The 20,128-nt window shown below is 38.6% G+C and overlaps 2 pseudogenes; both read right to left on the reverse strand.

The window, feature by feature from the left end:
* Nucleotides 1–545: 545 nt before the first annotated feature.
* LOC105474832 (importin subunit alpha-1 pseudogene) lies at nucleotides 546–2,368 on the reverse strand (annotated as a pseudogene).
* A 4,116-nt stretch (nucleotides 2,369–6,484) lies between these two features.
* LOC105474833 (etoposide-induced protein 2.4 homolog pseudogene) lies at nucleotides 6,485–9,437 on the reverse strand (annotated as a pseudogene).
* Between the last annotated feature and the right edge of the window lie 10,691 nt (nucleotides 9,438–20,128).

Genomic DNA, 20,128 nt, shown 5'->3' on the forward strand with positions numbered 1-20,128 from the left:
CTTAGACATAAAGACAAAATCATTTCTTTCTAGGTAATACATCACACAGCTATTTAGTGCATACTAAATTAAAATAAGCAAAAACATTTAAATCCCAAAAGTTGATTTGATCAAAAAAATCTTAAAGCAATAATTACCAAAAGAAAACGTAACATCAGTGAGTCTATGTATAAAAATATACATATTTGAACTTATTTCTCCTACCTGAAATTTTTTATCCTTTGATCAACATCAGCCAAATCACCCCAGCCCCAAGTAACCAACCACCTTCTCCTCTCTAGTTCTATGACATCAGCTTTTTCAGTTCACGTATGAGTGAGATCATGCAGTATCTGTCTTTCTATTGTACAACATGGAAACTATAGTTAATAACTATTAGTGGTAATACATATGGTAATTAGCTAGATTTAGTCATTCCACAATGTATATACACGTTATAGCATTACGTTGTACACAATAAGTACATATAATTTTATCTGTCAAAGTAAAATAAAATCATAAATATATATTTAAAACAAAACTCATAACAAAGTTAGGAGGGAAAATGACATAAAAATTTAGAAAGCAATCTACAACATGTTATTAAAATGGCTATACCCTCCTATCAATGTCTTTGTCATTTGGACTGCTATAACAAAAATGGCGTAAACTGGGTGGCTTAAACAACAGAAATTTATTTCTCACAGTTCTGGAGACTGGAAAGTCCAAAGTCAAGGTGACAGCCATTGTGGTTTCTGGTGAGGGTCCTCTTCCTGGTTACATTTTCACATAGCAGAGAGAGAGCGTGGTGGGGGCCGGGGCAGGCAGGCAGTCTCCTGTGTCTCTTAGGTGGTCACTGATTCCATCATGAGGGCTTTATCCTCATGACCACTTCCCAAAGGCCCTATCTCCAAATATCACCACACTGGGAATTAGTGTTTCAACATGTAAATTTTGGGGAGAAACAAACAATCAATAGCCATCTAATATTTACATTTATCATTAGCCTAAATATGCCATCCAAAAGTAAAAAGCCACATGTATAAAGACATTTAATAATACAATATGTGGATAATAGGCAGTACTAGTATTGTACACTATTATATGCAGTAGTGTATAACATAAAGAGCCAGACTATCTAACAATAGATTTTTCCTTAATAAAAATCATAAAACATGAAGCTATTAAAGTTACAAGTATAAAAACTACTTAGCAAAGTGAAAAATGTATATAACTGAAAAAAAAGATACGACAAGTTATACAGCATGATTATGTCTATATTGAAGTTATGTGTGACCACAGATAAGACCTAGATAAAAATATGGGGAATCTGAATATTTGATTAGAAAAGCATAACCATAAGTTAATTTTTTAAATCGACGTATGGGTTTACAGTCTTGGTTATTTTTTTTCAAAGTAAATAAAAGGATGGACTTTAATCTTTATTTATAGGATGCCAAGAGATATGAAATTCCACGTAGAAATACAAAACCCATTCAGAGGACAAGCTTCATATGGCATATACATGTTGGAACTGTTCAAGTTTCAGTGTAAAACATGCTACAATAACAAAACACATTTAAAAACAGTTCTTAGAGAAACAGCAACACAAACTTATACCACACATAGGACACAACAACTGTATGCCTCAGCTTACATGATCTAAATGTTAAAGGTTGCAAGAGTCTCATTCTGAACATAGAGGGTTTAGCTTTCAGAGGTAGTTTCTGGCACATTTTGATCTTCCTCTTCCTCTACAGAAAAGTACTTCCCAATGAAGCTTAACGAAGTCTTATATACAAACTCATTTGCATGGCTTTGTAGAGCTTCAATTTTGTCTAAGCCTCCACATTCTTCAATCATTATACTAAGTTTCTCAGTTTCACCTAGTTTCTCAGCAACCTGAAAGATATTTGAAATGGCATCCAGAGTAACCAGAATAATTTTGGTATCTTTCACAGTTCAGGGGTTTGTCAATGGTTCTATTATGCCACAGTGAACAAGGTATACAATCTGTTCAACTGTTCCACCACTTGTAGAGTTGGTCACAGCCCCTATGGCTTCCTTTTGTGTCTTAAAATCTGTCTTAGGGAGAACACTGACTAATCTATGGTTCACAGCTTGCTGTATCTGGTCCTGAAGGCCAGCTATGATGGTTGACATAGTCTATGTAGCTTCCTTCTGAACATTAGTTTTAGGCTGGGAAAGATGGTAAGTGCTCCTTCATCAATAACAACCTGAGCCTGTCCATCTGTACCAGTGACAATATTCCCTATGGCTCTTAGTGCAGGAGTCACAATTGGCAATTCAGAGCAGGAGTCACAGTTGGCAATTCAGAAGCTCCTAGAAGCTTCATGAGTTGGGTCACAACTTCTGTTTTCATGACCATGAATCTGGAGACTATGGATCTGGAGAAGATCCAGAATGGTCCAGGAACTACTGTCACTGAAGGATCGAATGGATTTCTGCCAGATTGTTCACTTTTGTCAGACCTTCAGTAAGGTAGGAATCAGCCCAGCATGTATCTACTAATACTTCTAGATTATTGTGATGAAGGAGCCAAACTAAAGTAGGAAGAATTTTCTCAACAGCACCTAATGGGGATGCAGGATTCTGTTGCAACAAAGGTTTGTAAGTGTCTGGGTAAGATTACATAAGTAACCACATGCTAAAGATAACATATCAGGAACTGTAAGAGCCAATAGTGGGTCAGCTATAATGCCTCATTTCTGTACTGTCTTTTCCCTTGTTCTTGAACCTGTTCAGTTGGGCAGCTGGTGAATTCACATTCTTGTTGGTGAACATGGTTATGAGACAAAGGGAGAAAGCTGTTCAGCAGGCCCAGGCTTCCACAGGAGGCAATGCAGGGCTTGCTGGCTGTAGGGCAACTGTGCTCAAAACTTCCACCTTGGGTCAGCCCGAAGACTGTGTGTCTTCATTATACATTGTGCAATGATAATTTTTTTTAACGAAATAATAGCTAAACTTAAAGGGTTTTTGCTTGGTAGGTTTCTCGAAGTTTGATAAGACAGTATGTGTAGCTAGGGTTGCCAGATTTAACTAATAAAAACAGAGGACTCCCAGATAAATTTGAATTTTAGTTGAACAGCGAATGCTTTTTTACTATAAGTACTTCCCATTCAATATCTGGCACATAATTTTACTACAAAAGCATTCACTGTATGTCTGAAATTCAAATCGGGATGGGTGTTGTGCAATTTATCTGACAATCATGCTTGTGCCATTTAGGACCTCACAGCTACTCCAAACATTCACCATTCATATTAATGGTGCATAGCTATGCCCCAGTATGCATGGGATGAAGGTGATGGGAAGATTTAACACTCATTGGAAGAAGCAACCTTGGCTTTTACCAAATAAAAATATGTTCAACTTTTTATTGTCACAATACGTATTTTAGGAAATCCTGATTTGATCCATGAGGGCCAGAAATGAAAACATTCTGAAACAAAATTAAGAGAAGAATAAAGAATGAGACAATGAAAACTGAGATCATGGGAGATAACAGGAACTGACATTTTCCCAAGTTTTCAAGCCCAGGTCAACTGCGTGAAACTAGTCTACAGCATACATCCTGAGAAAGCCCCAGTAACAGGTCCTTGTATTGTACACTTTGTATTTTCAAAAGACCCAACTAAATAAAACATTTGGAGAAGATCCAGAATGGTCCAGGAACTATTGTTACTGAAGGATCTAATGGATTTTTGCCAGATTGTTCACTTTTGTCAACGTGTGTTCATGGTCGTCTATGGATAAACAATGTTGCCTAAAGGGCAGTACATAGCTGCTTCTAGATTGTAGATTTATTAGCTAATAAAATGCTTCATTGAAATTTTATATCCATTTTCTTCTTGATATATTGCAATTCACAGCATCTTTAGTCACAGGTGTGAATGGCCTAGGCAAATAGGTCAGATGCAGCAAGAATCCTAAAGCTATAGTCAGCCTGTGGTATTGAAAACCTAGAAAGAATACTGGAGCTTAGAGAATAAACAAAGAGTGAAGGAAGGTGAGTGAAGAGAGGTAGACAGGGACTAAAATTCCCAAGAAGTGTTGGATACTCAGAGAACTGCAATGGGTAAGCCCCTGTGGAAATGCAGAGGAAGGACTACTATAATCTGGTTTGGGGCAGGTGACTTTGTTTTATTTTTATTAATTAGAAGTGGCTTTAATAGACCCCTCATTCCTATGTGGGTCTATTATGATCCTATACACGATCCTATACATGATCATTGCGATGTATAGGGGCTACAGATCAACTTTTGTAAAAATGGAGTCAAGAGGTTTTTGGCGGCCGGGCGCGGTGGCTCAAGCCTGTAATCCCAGCACTTTGGGAGGCCGAGACGGGCGGATCACAAGGTCAGGAGATTGAGACCATCCTGGATAACCCGGTGAAACCCCCTCTCTACTAAAAAATACAAAAAACTAGCCGGGCGAGGTGGCGGGCGCCTGTAGTCCCAGCTACTCGGGAGGCTGAAGCAGGAGAATGGCGTGAACCCGGGAGGCGGAGTTGCAGTGAGCTGAGATCCAGCCACTGCACTCCAGTTTGGGCGACAGAGCGAGACTCTGTCTCAAAAAAAAAAAAAAAAAAAGAGGTTTTTAGATGTCCTTGAACATTCAACTGACTTGTATGTAATCACCTTATACAATATAACTCAATCTGTTAAGTAGGCCAACATTTTTTGCAAACAATGTATTTCTGAACCCAAACTAAGATAATTTAACTACTTAACTACTGCAATAGTCTCTTAATTTAAGTGGTATTCCTGTTTCTTCTTTAGATTTCCTGCTATCCAGTTAACACCCAGGACTCAGCATAACATTTAGGGTATAAATCAATCAGATCATATAATGCCAGTGCTTAAACTTTCCAAGGATACTTCCGAGCTTCTGATCAGGATGTGAACTGGAAAGAACATGGCTCCCATTCTTTTAACACAAAAAAGCTAAGCAAACTGCAAGTTCACAGCTTTGAATCTATGAAGAGTAGAAAGAAAGCCAGTTCTATTACTAGCCTTAAAACTTATTTAGCTCAGTTCTATGTCCTACATAAAATGTCCAGCTCCCAACAAAAAAATATGAGGCCATAAAAAGGCAATATGGAACAACACATTGACAAAGACAAAGCAATCAACAGAACCACACTCAGATATGACATGGACGTTAACGTTATCTGACAGGAATTTTAAATTATTATGACTAATTTGTTCATGGCTACAAAATGTTCTTTTGAATTCAAGATCAGATGGGAAATCCCAGAGAGTGAAACAGAAGGGGCCAGGTGCGGTGGCTCACACTTGTAATCCCAGCACTTTGGGAGGCTGAGGCGGGCAGATCACGAGGTCAGGAGTTGAAACCCCATCTCTACTAAAAATACAAAAAAAAAAAAAAAATTAGCTGGGTGTGGTGGCAGGCACCTGTAATCCCAGCTACTCAGGAGGCTGAGGCAGGAGAATTACTTGAACCCGGGAGGTGGAGGTTGCAATGAGCCAAGACTGCACCACTGCACTCCAGGCTGGGCCGCAGAGCTAGACCCCGTCTCAAAAAAAAAAAAAAAAAAAAAAAAAAAAGGAAATAAGGAAAAGGAAGGAAGGAAGGGAGCGGGGAGGCAGGGAAGGGTAGTAGAAATGCTGGAAATGAAACAGTAATTGCAGTGAAGATTTTGTACACATGACACAGTGAGAATAAAATTGGTAACTTGAAGATAAGTCAATAGAAATCACATTTTTTTTTTTTTCTTTTTTTTTTGAGATGGAGTCTCGCTCTGTCGCCCAGGCTGGAGTGCAGTGGCCGGATCTCAGCTCACTGCAAGCTCCGCCTCCTGGGCTCACGCCATTCTCCTGCCTCAGCCTCCTGAGTAGCTGGGACTACAGGCGCCCGCCACCTCGCCCGGCTAGTTTTTTTGTATTTTTTAGTAGAGATGGTGTTTCACCGTGTTAGCCAGGATGGTCTCGATCTCCTGACCTCGTGATCCACCCATCTCGGCCTCCCAAAGTGCTGGGATTACAGGCTTGAGCCACCGCGCCCGGCCTAGAAATCACATTTCTTTAAAAGGATGTTTAAAAACTCTCAAAACTCAACAATAAGAAAGCAACAAACCTGATAAAAATGAGTAAAGAGTTGAGCCTTCAGCAAAGGGGATATACAGATGGCAAATAAGCATATAAAAAGATGCTTAATATCATTAATGCAAATTAAAACCACAATTAGACACAACCAGACATTTTTTAAATTTATTTTGTTAGAAACAAGCTTTAATTGTATCATGTGAAACTTGTGACATTTTAAAATTGTACAAGTATTTTGACATCTGCCTCCCACATTTTGTGTCTTAAAATGATGGCAAAATACCCACCAATCACAGGATTGATGGGTTTAATGAGTTTAACCCTCAGTTCCTGTTTGCAGCACCCAATATTCCTTTGAAATATGAAAACAGACCTGGCAGTGGCCAACAGTGAATTTCTGCCCCCAATACTAACAGAGTTGAAAAGTTCAGGTTCTCTGAGTGTTATGTTGCAGTGGCACTTGTCCAGAATTGGTATCTTCCCATACTTGGGGGACTTCAAATGTACCAGTGAAAATAGCATTTTCCTCTTCAAGGGAAAGAAAGAAAATCACTTCAAAGCCCAGCAGATCTGTCTGTGAGGCCTTTCCTCCCGCCCCATCCCTTCAGGCTTTTTTATTTTTTATTTTTATTTTTTTTGCAGTGGAGCAAGAGAGACCAATAGCTAACCTGAGTTACAAAAAGCAAGACGGTGATGGCCATAAAGGGAGTGACCAGGAGCAAGTGGAACACTCCTTTGCCTCCCACATCAAATGGATGTGCTTCACAGAAACACACACAAACACAGAAACACACACACGCGCGCGCGCGCAAAACAAATCCACAAAATACAACAGCTAGAATTATGAAATTCATTCATCCAAGGGTAGTAGATGGCATGAAGGAAAGGTGGGGAGTGGGGGTAAATGGCACAAGAAGAAAAACAAAGTCTTCAAATCAGTCCAGGCACAGGGACTGGCAAATGCTAGAAAATAGCTACAGAAAAACCTGTGTTCCTTTCAGATGCGTGATGGTGTTAAAAATCCACACACCGGTGTCAGGAAGATTCTGCCTTATGTGCACCAGAGACAAAAATTCTGATTCCTCAGAAAGAAGGGAATACACAGAAGAACCCTGGCAGAGTGAGGTCTGCCTTCCCTGGTGGGGGAAGTGAATACAGCCTCCCTCCTATCTCACCCATGCCCTTTGCATGTCAGTAGCCTTCAGTTTGACAGGAGATGGATGCAGTGAAGGGAACTGCCCTAAACAGGTTAAGCTGCTCGGGGCAGACTGCAGGTAGATTGTCCTGTAAGAGTCTGTTGCTTAGCAAGATCACCAAGGGCAAGAGGCACAACTGGAAGAGGTACGCTGTGCCAGGGGTCTTGGCTTCATTGGCACTGATAAAGAACAAGGATAGAGGAATAAAGTAACAAGGATAGAGAAGAGGCAGCCACTGATAATATGGCTGCACTGGTAATGAAGCCTGCATTGCCATGAGAAAAGCCAAGGGCAAACCAAACCCAAAGTAGTAAGACCAATTCCTTTCTACGTTAGACAACTGCTGGTGCGCTCCAATTCCTTTATTGAACCAACAATATTTGAAGCAGCACAGTGCATACAGAAGAGACATATGCAGGAGACTAACCAGCTGAACAACAAGATGGATGGGAAAGAGACTCACAAACACTCCTTGATTGAGGAAAAGAGCCTGCAGTGAACGGTTGGAGAGCAAGTCAGCAATTACTTTGCAGACACTAGGAAATGGGTGAGGCTTCCTCACTGGTTTCTCAAATGCCAGATCAGCTATATCTTGAAACCAAATGGCATTCACAACTTTGCTAGGCACAAATAAGGAAGCACTCAATGAGCACTGAAGATTGATATGAGGAAGAATTCTAGCCATGACCGAGCATCTCCATGTCATGATAGATCACCAATAATTCAGGGTGTCACTGACCAAAGCAGAAGAATCAACACTCAATAAAACAGGAGGAGACTGGACCAGAACACTCCACCATTCCAAGTGCAACACCAAAAAGTTCTACTAACAATACATGGCTCACTCTCTCACTCTTACTCTATATTCTTGGCTCTTCTCTGTGCCAGGACACTACTTGCCCTTCTTCAGTGCTGCTCCTCTCCCTTTTGCTGGATTCAAGCATGGAGTTTGGAGACTGTAAAAGTACCCTAGATGGAATATTTGATTCCCCTGCCAAGGTCCTGGAGAAAGGTTTTAACACTGTCAGGCATCTCTTCGCCACCCAAACTATCAACTACACAGAGGAGACAGAAGTACCCCAAAATCTGTCACTATGAAGGATCCATAGCTCCACTGCCATAGCTCTGGCCAGGCCCCTCACCCATGGCAGACCTGATCAGCTTCTCAGCACACAGTCGCCCCCACTCTACTGGGCTGCTCCCAGGGCAGGGGCCACATAGGGCTGCTGCCAGGCATTTTTTAAATAGTTAAAAAGAAAATTTAAAAATTAGCGACATCATGTTACTTAGAAGGATACAGAGCAACTGGAAATCTCATACATTGCTGGTAGAAATGCAAAATGTTACAGCATCCTTGGAAAATAGTTTGGCAGTTTTTAATAAAGTTAGACACATGCCTTTGATACATCCCAACAACCTTACTTCCAGGTAATTACTCAAGAGAAAAGCTATATTTATGCAAATACCTTTATATATTTATAGAGGTTTTTATTTTTAAAGTCTAAAAATGAGACAATGCATATGCTCCTCAAATGGTAAACTGATAAACTTTAGCAAACCCATTCAACAAGAGGTTTCTCACGAATAAAAAGGAATGGGCTTGATTCACATGACATAGGTGAATCTCAAATGCATCAAGCCAAGTAAAAGAAACCACATCCAAAAAGCTACATATCATATGGTTCCATTTTATATGACTTATTATAGGATGGGAAACACATCATAGGTTATATTAGTTCATTTTCACACTGCTATTAAGAAATACCCAAGACTGGGTAATTTATAAAGAAAAGAGGTTGAATTGACTCACAGTTCCACACGACTGGAGAGGCCTCAGGAAACTTACAATCATAGCAGAAGGCATCTCTTCACAGGGCAGCAGGAGAGAGAATGAGTGCCAAAAGAAGGCGGAAGTCCCTTATAAAACCATCAGATTTCATGAGAACTCACTCACTATCACAAGAACAGCATGGGGGAAACCTGGCTCCATGATTCAATTGTCTCCACCTGGTCCTACCCTTGACACATGGGGATTATTATAATTCAAGGTGAGATTTGGGTGGGAACACAGAGCCAAACCATATCATAGGGTATTAGGGATTGGGAGAGAAGGAAGAGTTGAGTACAAATGCACAGCGTGAAGACTTTGTCATGAGGAAACCTGTATTCATCTGTTCTCAAAATGCTAATAAAGACATACCTGAAACTGGGTAATTTATAAATGAAAGAGGTTTAATTGACTCACAGTTCCACATGGCTAGGGAGGCCTCACAATCATGGTGGAAGAGCAATGGACATCTTACATGGCAGCAGGCAAGAGAGAGCTTGTGCAAGGGAACTCCCCTTTATAAAACCTCAGATTTCATGAGAGCTATTCACTATCATGAGAACTGCACAGGAAAGACCTGCCCCCATGATTCAATTACCTCCCACTGGGTCTTTCCCACAACACATGGAAATTGTGGGAGCTGCAATTCAAGATGAGATCTGGGTGGGAACACAGCCAAACCATATCAAAACTATTCTATTACTTCATGCATTTGCCAAAATCTGTATAACTATACCCCATAAACAGCATATTTTACCATATCAGATTTTTAAAAAACCTTTGCAACAGCCTGTATAACCATTAAAATTGAAGCCTATTTCCATATCCTGTACAGTTTTGCATAATATTTCTTCTACCTCAAATTGCTCACTCATTCCATTGCTTACTATGCTACAGCAATACAGTTCTTAGTAAACAAAGTAACTTCAACCCTCATGTTATTGTACTTGCCATCAAATTCCTAGAATATCCTTTTCCCCAGGTCTTTATTTTGTTAACTCCTTCTTATCCTTCACATCTCAACTTCAATGTCAACTATCAGATATGCACCCTTAACAGCCAATATTATTTTACCTTCCCTCTATCATATTGCCTTGCTTAGTTACTTCACAATTTCCAGAACCTAAAATTATTTTATTTATGTTTTTACTTATTTGCTACATGTTCCCATCTCTAGAATACAAGCTCCATGGAGTGAGGTGTCATTTTTCTCCTTTTCAAAAACAGTAAAATCCCCGGGCATATAACAGCCAAGTGATAAGTATTTGATAAATGAATGACTGAATTTTAAAACTATTATGTTAAGTGTTCTGAGATAATCCCTCCAAATTTCTCCCAGGCAACACTAGACTTTTACAAAAAGGAAGAAAATAAATGGCTTGTATGCAACTATAGTATTTCTACAACAAAGTGGATTATGAATTAATTGGTCAAATAATTTGTAAAAGAGGCTATTGAGCATGATCAAAAATCTCCATGGTGCCCTTAAGGTCCAGAATTCTGTTATAATTTTGTTTGAACACAGATTCATTCATTATTAGACTTCAGTAGTGGTTACCTAAGAAAAGGTATACTCAGAGACAGATTACTTTTTATCTCAAAAAATAGTAATACTGCCAGTCATCAAGATGGCTGACTAGAGGTGCCCAGCACTCTTCTCTCCTGAAAAAAAAGACCAAAATAGCAAGTAGATAACCACATGTCCAATAGCATAAGCAAAACCACTGGGATTCAGCAGAGAAGTAACAGTGACCCTGAGGCATGGAAACTTGAGATTGCACCATAAAGAGAGAAGCAAACCAGATGGTCAGGGTCAGTTAAGAGCCAGGAAAGACTCCTCATTGCGGGAAAAATATACATGAGAGATCCCCAATGGTCCACCTTCCCACCACAGATGCTTGTAATCCTAACTACAGGTGAGCCCCTCAACCCTCCCATACCCTGAGCCTACAGGCAGCACAATTATGTTATCCCTGCAAGGGAATTCATACTTCATCTTATCCACCATCAGTACCCAATTTGCTGCAGCCCAGCATTACTTTCCGAGTGGAGCCAACACCAGACTATATCCTGCCCTGGAGCCCAATAACTCCTATATCTCCATATCCTTGGGGCCCCATCAACATTCTCCCACATCTGCCTAGAGGGCTGCAGCATCACACCAGCTGGACCTAGGGGTGGGCCATGTCTCTGATACCCAAGCCCATGCAACACCCTACAACACAGGGAATAGACAGTCCAGCACATCGTGGAGGCTGCTCCTAAGACATAGGGAGCCAAAGCACATGCTCCTTATAGCCTGAGAGCCACCTGCCCAAGCCTCCACAACAGTGATCCTGCCCCCACCCCAGCAGCCATTGTATACCCAATCACACTGCCTGGGTACCTAAAACCTAGTCCACCTTGCCTCCCACAATTACTACCAACACCCACATACTTCACCAAGAGGCCCAAAGACCTCTACTACCACGGCTGATACATGTGTGCACCTCCTGAGATGGCTCAAAGATAAGCCTTCTTGGGTCACCACCGTTACTATTGGCACCCACACACACTACCTTGGAACTCAAGGACCAGCCTACCAGGTGTCCCCATGTCATCACCACTGACACCTGCATGCTCTGCCCAGGGTCCGAAGGAGTAGCCCAAGGAACAGACAAGCCAGACTATGGCTGCCACTGCCCATGCCTGTGCACCACACCCAGGGTGCTGAGGGCTAGCCAGCATAGGTTCTGTTGTCACTACCACCAGTGCCCACACACCCAATTTAGGGGCCCAAGAACTGGCCCACCCAGAGTCCTCTCATCACAGCCAATACCCACACAAACTATTTAGGGACCTGAGGACTGATTCATCTGGGGCTCACCCAGGCCACCCAGGGACCTGAGGACTGGCCTGACTGGCACCCCAGTTTCCAGCAAAGTCTCACCACAGCCTGCACAAATAACAACAACCACTAGGGAATTCACAGACACCACTGACGTTAATTACAGCCAAAGAAATCATATGGAGATTACACTCTGGCACCCACTCAGAACCTAAGCCAAAGTACCCTAACCAACAGGCACTACAGATACACCAACAAGAAATCATATTTCCCTATGAAAACTACTCCATAAAATTAGAAAATGCTACAGTTACACCAGATGCATAGATATCAACATAAACATCAACAAGAAACATGAAAAAGCAAGTAAACACAAACACCTCCAGAGGAACACAATAATTCTTCAATAACAGACCCCAAAAGACATCTATAAAATACCTTAAAAGGAACTCAAAATAATAATATTAAGGAAACATAGTAAGATACAAGTAAACACAGATGGACAATACAAAGAAATCAAGAAACTGATTTGTGATCTGAAAGAGAAATTTAACCAAAAAAAAGATATGAGAAAAGAAACAAAGAGAAATCTTGGAATGAAATAATTCAATGAATGAAATGAAATGTATAATCAAGACCTTTAACAACAGACTATATTAAGAAGAAAAAAACAGTTTCTAACCTTGAAGATAGGTCTTTTGAAAATTACCCAATGTAAAAAATAAAAAACAAAAGAGTGAAAAAGAATGAAGAAGGCTTGGCATAGTGGCTTACACCTGTAATCGTAACACTTTGGGAAGCCAAGACTGGAGGATCACTTGAGCTCATGAGTTTGAGACCAGCCTGGGAAAACATAGCAAGACTTCATCTCTACTAAAATTTTAAAAAATTAACTAGGCATGGTGGTGCATGACTGTGATCCCAGCTACCTGGGGATAGGGGACTGAGGCAGAAGGATTGCTTGAGCCTGGGAGGTCAACACTGCAATCAGTCATGATTGTGACACTGTGTGAGAGAGAGAGATTCTGTCTAAAAATAATTAATAAATAATAATAATAAGGCCTACATGACATACAGGACAACATCAAGCAAATAAACATTCAAATTTTGTAGAGAGAGAAGAAACAGGAGAAGGCACAGAAAACCTATTTAATGAAATAATAGCTAAAAGTTTTCCAAGTCTTTTGAGAAATACAGACATCCAGATACAGGAAGTTCAAAATTATCCAAATAAATTTAACTCCAAAGTTCCTCTCCAAGGCAAATTATAGCCATGTTATCAAAGTCAATGACAAATAAATGATTACAAAGCCAGCAAGAGAAAATCATCAAGTCACATATAAGGGAATTTCCATCGCATTAGCAGTAGATTTCTCAGCAGAAACTATATAGGCGAGGAAAGAATGAGATGATATAGTCAAAGTGATGAAAGAAAAAAAATGGCTGTCAAGAATAGTATACTCAGCAAAGCTATTCTTCAGAAATGAAAGAGAATGAGTCTCTATCAGACAAACAAAAACCGAGAGACTTCGTCACCACTAGACCAGCCCTACAAGAAATGCTTAAGCAAGTCCTACAACTGAAAGCAAAAGGATGATATATACCATCATGAAAACACATGAAAGTATAAATAAAACTCACAGGTAAAGCAAATACACAATTATGGAAGCAAAAGGAATTAAACCTTATCACTACAGAAAACCACCAAATCCCAAAATAAATAATAGGAGAAGATGAAAAAACATAAGGATATGCAAAACAATCAGAAGCTATCTAACAAAATGACAAGAGCCACTCCTCACCAATCTATAACAACCTTGAATGTAAACAGTTTAAAACCTCAATTAAAAGCTGTAGGCCGAATGAATGAATCAAAAAAGATCCAACTATATGCTGCCTACAAGAAACTCACTTCACCTGTAGAGACACATAGACTGACAGTGAAGGCATGAAAAAGGATTGTCCATGCAATGGAAATCAAAAGCATGCAAGAATAGCTACACTTTGATAAAATAGGCTTTAAGTAAAAACAAATAAAAAGAGACAAACGGGATTATTATATAACATAAAGGAATCAATTTAGCTGGAGGATATAACAATTGTAAATATATATACTCAATACAGAGCACCAAGATATATAAAGCAAGTATTATTAAAGGTAAAGAGAGACATAGACCTTAATACAATAATCATTGGGAACTTCAACACCTCACTTTTAGAATTGGACAAATCATCCAGTTGGCCAATTAACAAAGAAACATCAGATTTAAACTGCATGATAAGCAAAATGGACCTAATAGACATTTACAGAACATTTTATCCAAAAACTACAAAATACATATTCTTCTCATCAGCATGTGAAATGTTCTGCTGGATGAACTACATGCAAGACCACAGAACAAATATCAATAAATTAATTAAAAATTTTATTAAGTATCTTCTTAGACCATAATGGAATATGACTAGAAATTAGTAACAAGAGGAACTCTGGAAACTGTGCAAATACATGGAAATTTAAAAACATGCCCCTGAATGACCAAAGGGCCAATTAAAAAATTTAAAGGGAAATCAAAAAGTTTCTTGAAAAAGATGAAATTGGAAACAACATACCAAAACGTATGGGACACAACAAAAATAGTACTGAGGGAATTTTACAGCAATAAATCCATACATTAAAAATTAGAAAAACTGGCCGGGCGCGGTGGCTCAAGCCTGTAATCCCAGCACTTTGGGAGGCCGAGGCGGGCGGATCACGAGGTCAGGAGATCGAGACCATCCTGGCTAACACGGTGAAACCCCGTCTCTACTAAAAATACAAAAAAAAAACTAGCCGGGCGCGGTGGCGGGCGCCTGTAGTCCCAGCTACTCGGGAGGCTGAGGCAGGAGAATGGCGTAAACCCGGGAGGCGGAGCTTGCAGTGAGCTGAGATCCGGCCACTGCACTCCAGCCTGGGTGACAGAGCAAGACTCCGTCTCAAAAAAAAAAAAAAAAAAAAAATTAGAAAAACTTCAAATAAAGAATTTAATGATGCATTTTGAAGAACTAGAAAAGTGAAAACAATAAAAACCCAAAATTAGTAGCAGAAATAAATAATAAAGAATAAACTAGAACTAAGCAAAATAGAAACTAATAAAATACAAAAGTCAACAAACAAAATGTTGTTTTTTAAAAGATAAACAAAATTGAAAAACCATTAGCTAGATGAAGAATAATAGAAGACACAAAATTAAATCAGAAATAAACAAGGAGACATTACAACTGATACCACAAAAATACAAGGAATCATTAGAGACTATTATGAATAAATATGCCAACAATTGAGAAATCCTAGAGGTAATGGATATATTCCTGGACACATGCAACCTAGCAAGATTAAACCAGGAAGAAAGAAAACCTGAGCAGACCAATAATGAGTAACGGGATTGAATTAGTCATAAAATGCGTCACAACACATTAAAGCTGAGACCCGGATAGTTTTCCTGCTGAATTCTACCAAATTTTTAAAGAACACCAACTCTTCTCAAACTATACCAAAAAATTAAAGAGGAGGGATTTCTTCCTAACTCATTCTACAAGGCCAGCATAACCCTGATACCAAAACCAGACAAGGACAGAATTTAAAAAAAAATAAAGTAAGAAAGAAAGAAAACCACAGGCTAAAATCCCTGATAAACATACATGCAAAAGTCCTCAACAGAATACTAGCAAACCAAACAAGACATCAAAAACATAATATACCATGATCAAGCAGGATTTACCTTAGGAATGTGAGGATGGTTCAACATATACAAATCAATAAGTATGATACATTACACCAACAAAATGAAGGACAAAAACCATCTGATGACTTCAATAGATAAAGAAAAGAGCATTTGATAAATTTCAACATTCCTTCATGATCAAAATTCTCAACAAAGTAGGTATAGAAGGAACACATCTCAACATAATAGAGGCCATATATGACAAACTCACAGCTAACATCATACTGAATGGGGAAAAGCTAAAAGCCTTTCCTCTAAGAACTAGAGCAAGACAAGGATGCCTACCTTTCATTGGTCTTCATCAACATAAGAGCAATTAGGCAAGAGAAAGAAAGAAAGGGCATCCATCTGAAAAGAGGAAGTCGAATTGTCCCTTGCAGATGATATGATCTTATATAGAGAAAACCTAGACTGTAGCAATACACTTTTAGGACTGACAAATGAATTCAGGAAAGTTGCAACACACAAAATCAACATACAAAAACTGGTAGCATTTCTATACACCAATGACAAACTAGCTGAAAAAAAGAACAAGAAAGCAATCTCATTCACAATAACTACAAATAATAATAATAATAAAATAGCCATGAATAAAATTAACCAGGAAGGCGAAAGACCTCTACAAGGAAAACTACAAAACATTGGTGAAAGAAATTGAAGGGGACACATATAGAAAGACATTCCATGTTCATGGATTAGAAGAAAACTGTTGTTATAAAGATCCTATCACCCAAAGCATCTACATATTCAATGCAATTCCTATCAAAATACTAATGACTTATTCACAAAAATAGAAAAACAATCATAAAATTTATATGAAAACACAAAAGACCCTAAACAGTCAAAGCAATACTGAGCAAAAAGCTGGAGGCAAAACAATGCCAAAATTATACCAAAATAAACTACAAATATACAAAGTTATGCCAAAATATACTACAAAGCTATAATAACCAAAATAGCATGGTATTGACATAAAATCAAACACATAGAATGGAACAGAATAGATAACCCAGAAATAAATCCACGTACTTAGAGCCAACTGATTAATTTTTTTGAGCACAGGAGCTCACTCTATCACCCAGGCTGGAGTACAATGGTGCAAAAACCATTCATTGCAGCCTCAATCTCCTGGGCTCAAGCAATCCTCCTACCTCAGCTGCCCATGTAGTATAATTCATTGGTCATTTTTTTGTTTTTGTTGGGACCACAGGCTTGCACCACCACGCCCAGCTGATTTTACTATTTTTTGTAGAAATTGAGTCTCACTTTGTTGTCCAGGCTGGTCTTAAACTTGTGGGCTCAAGAAATCCACCTGCCTCATTCTCCCAAAGTGCTAGGATTACAGGTGTGAGCCATGGTGCCTCACTAGCCAACTCTTTTTTGACAAAAGCACCAAGAACATATCCTAGGGAAAGAAAATCCTGTCCAATAAATGGTGCTGGGAAAATAGGATCTCCATATACAGAATAATGAAACAAGACCTTTATCTCTCACCTTATTTTTTAAAATCTAGTTAAAATGGGCTGAAGACAAACATAAGACCCTAAACTATATAACTACCAGAAGAAAACATAGGAGAAATGCTTCAGAACACTGATATAGGCAAAGATTTTATGAGTAAGATTTCAGAAGCATAGGCAACAAAAACAAAAAATTGACCAATGAAATTATATCTAACTAAAACCTTTTGCACAGCAAAGGAAGCAGTCAACGGAGTGAAGAAACAACCTGTAGAATGAGAGAAAGTATTTGCAAACTATTCAACCAACAAGGGACTAATATCCAAAATATTCAAAAACTCAACAGCAACAACATAACAAATGATTTAATTAAAAATGGACAAAGGATCTGAATAGAAACTTCTCCAAAAAAGACATACAAATGAAAATGCAACATATGAAAAAATGCTCAATATTACTAATAATCAGGCAAATGCAAATCAAAACCACAGTGGAATACTATCTTGCTCCAGTTAGAAAGACAACTGTCAAAAAGACAAAATATAACAAGTGCTAGCAAGGATGCAAAGAAAAGGGAACTCATACACTGTTGGTGGGAATGTAAATTAATATAGCCATTATGGAAAACAGCATGGCATTTTCTCAAACGACTAAAAATAGAACTACCATATGATCCAGCAACCCCACTGCTGGGTATTTATCCAAAGGAAAAGAAATTAGTACATTGAAGACATGTCTTCACTCTCATGTTTATTGCAGCTCTATTCACAATAGCTAAGGTTTGGAATCAACCCAAATGTCTATCAACAGATGAACAGATAAATAAAATGTGGCGCATCCAGGCTTATCCATGTTGTTGTAAATGACAAGATGTCATTTTTTATAGCTGAGCAATATTCCATTGTGTGTATATATATATAGTGTATTGTGTATATATAGTGTATATATTACAGTGTATCTATACAATGTATATATATACAATGTGTATATATACACACACACACATTGTATATGCCCATCTAGTATAATTCATTGGTCTTTTTTTTGTTTTTGTTGGGACCACAGGCTTGCACCACCACGCCCAGCTGATTTTACTATTTTTTGTAGAAATTGAGTCTCACTTTGTTGTCCAGGCTGGTCTTAAACTTGTGGGCTCAAGAAATCCACCTGCCTCATTCTCCCAAAGTGCTGGATTACAGGTGTGAGGGCAATGTATGTGTGTGTGTGTGTGTGTGTGTGTGTGTGTGTATAATGTGTATATATATGTACAGTGTATATATACAATGTATATATATTACATTAATACAATGTATGTATTAAATATCACTGCGTTCTGAAGTTCATTAAAAGACAGTCTAGAACTAGACAGGTTTTTTGCTACAAAGTCAGTGTTTTCAGACAAAGCAAAATCTCTCATTTCTTCTACGAAAACCTGGTTTACCTTTTATTTAAAATATTAAAACAATTAAGAAGTGTGTGTGCAGTGAAACCCATCTCTACTAAAATTACAAAAAATTAGCCAGATGTGGCAGGTGCCTGTATTCCCAGATACTCAGTAGGCTGAGGCAGGAGGAGAATCCCTTGCACCTGGGAGGCGGAGGTTGCAGTGAACCGAGATCGTGTCACTGCACTCCAGCCTGGGCAACAGAGCAAGACTCCATCTCAGAAGACAAAAAAAAAAAAAAGAAAAAAGTGTGTATGTATGAAAAAGCAAGCAATACAAGTCTGAAGTGGAATAAAAGTAAAAAATTATAGAACATGGCTTTTCTAATCGAACATAGTTTATCTTGAAAGTGACTCCTTGAGGCAAAGCAATTTTAATTAGTGGAGAATGAGTTGGTAGATGGAGACTATTTTAGGAATTCTGCAAATGTTCTGAGCATTTTCAAGGCCCTTTATATCCCAGTGACACTGTTTTGCTTATCATTATTATAGCTAGTATTTCAGAACATATGACTTTTCTTTTTCTTATTATAATGCACTTCTCTGTCATAATTCTTATGCTTAACAATTGTGTTGTTATTCTTTGATCACAATTGGAGAGAGAAAGAGGAAGGTGATTATAGATTTTCATGAGGCATGAGGCATGAGGCAGGAGTGTAAAGGGGCAAAAAAAATGAGAGTAAAGACTACAGGGTGAGTATGAGAAAGTGACTGTTATACAAGTAATTAACTAGGATTTTGGCTATAAAACGAAAAGCTATGGAATCAGAGAGGTTACAGCAGACAAAGAAAAAGAGAAGGTAGGAAGAAGACATTGAGTCAAATAATTCACCTCCCCAGTTCCCATTAATCTATGACACTACAGATGGTTTGTGAGAGAACCAGAAAAGTTGTTTCAGGGCAGGTAATGGGAAACAATTTTCACTTTCTTCTTCTTTTAAGCACTTCCACCTGCCCCCTACAAAACTGGGCTTCCTATCTTCTTGTGCTGTTATTTTACTCTGCTTATCACTTCATGGCTAATAGCTTTATCTACTATTTACATTGATGTCATTTGTAGTCAGCCTCTGGTATCACATAGCATTTTTTGTTAACACTTGAAAATATTAAGTTTTTGAGTTTTCTCCCTGCAATAGACAGTGTTCACACAATAATGACTACACATCTGCAAGGCCACTGTAAAATCTGGGAAGACGAGACCTAAATAGTCCACATGGCAATGACTTCTTTGTAGATGAAACAGCTTCCGGTGATATGGAAGTAATAGCTTTAATCCAAATATTATGTACTTTGGTAGGAAATTTATCTCAAATGAAAAATATACAAAAATAAAAACAGTTCTACATGTTCTGGTAAAAAAAAAAAAAAAAAGAAAAGAAAAGAAAAGAAATCTAATTTTGTCAGCTTTATTCCTCTTTGTTGAGTGAGTCTGATAGATATTCTTCCAAGTGTAGTCCATGGATCACCTGGACTGTAATCACCTGGGTGCCTGTGAAAGTGCAGATTATGGAAATCCACCCTCTGCTGCTGAATCAGAATCTTTGG

The sequence above is a fragment of the Macaca nemestrina genome, chromosome 4 (assembly GCF_043159975.1).
Source record: "Macaca nemestrina isolate mMacNem1 chromosome 4, mMacNem.hap1, whole genome shotgun sequence".
Classification (NCBI taxonomy): Eukaryota; Metazoa; Chordata; class Mammalia; order Primates; family Cercopithecidae; genus Macaca; species Macaca nemestrina.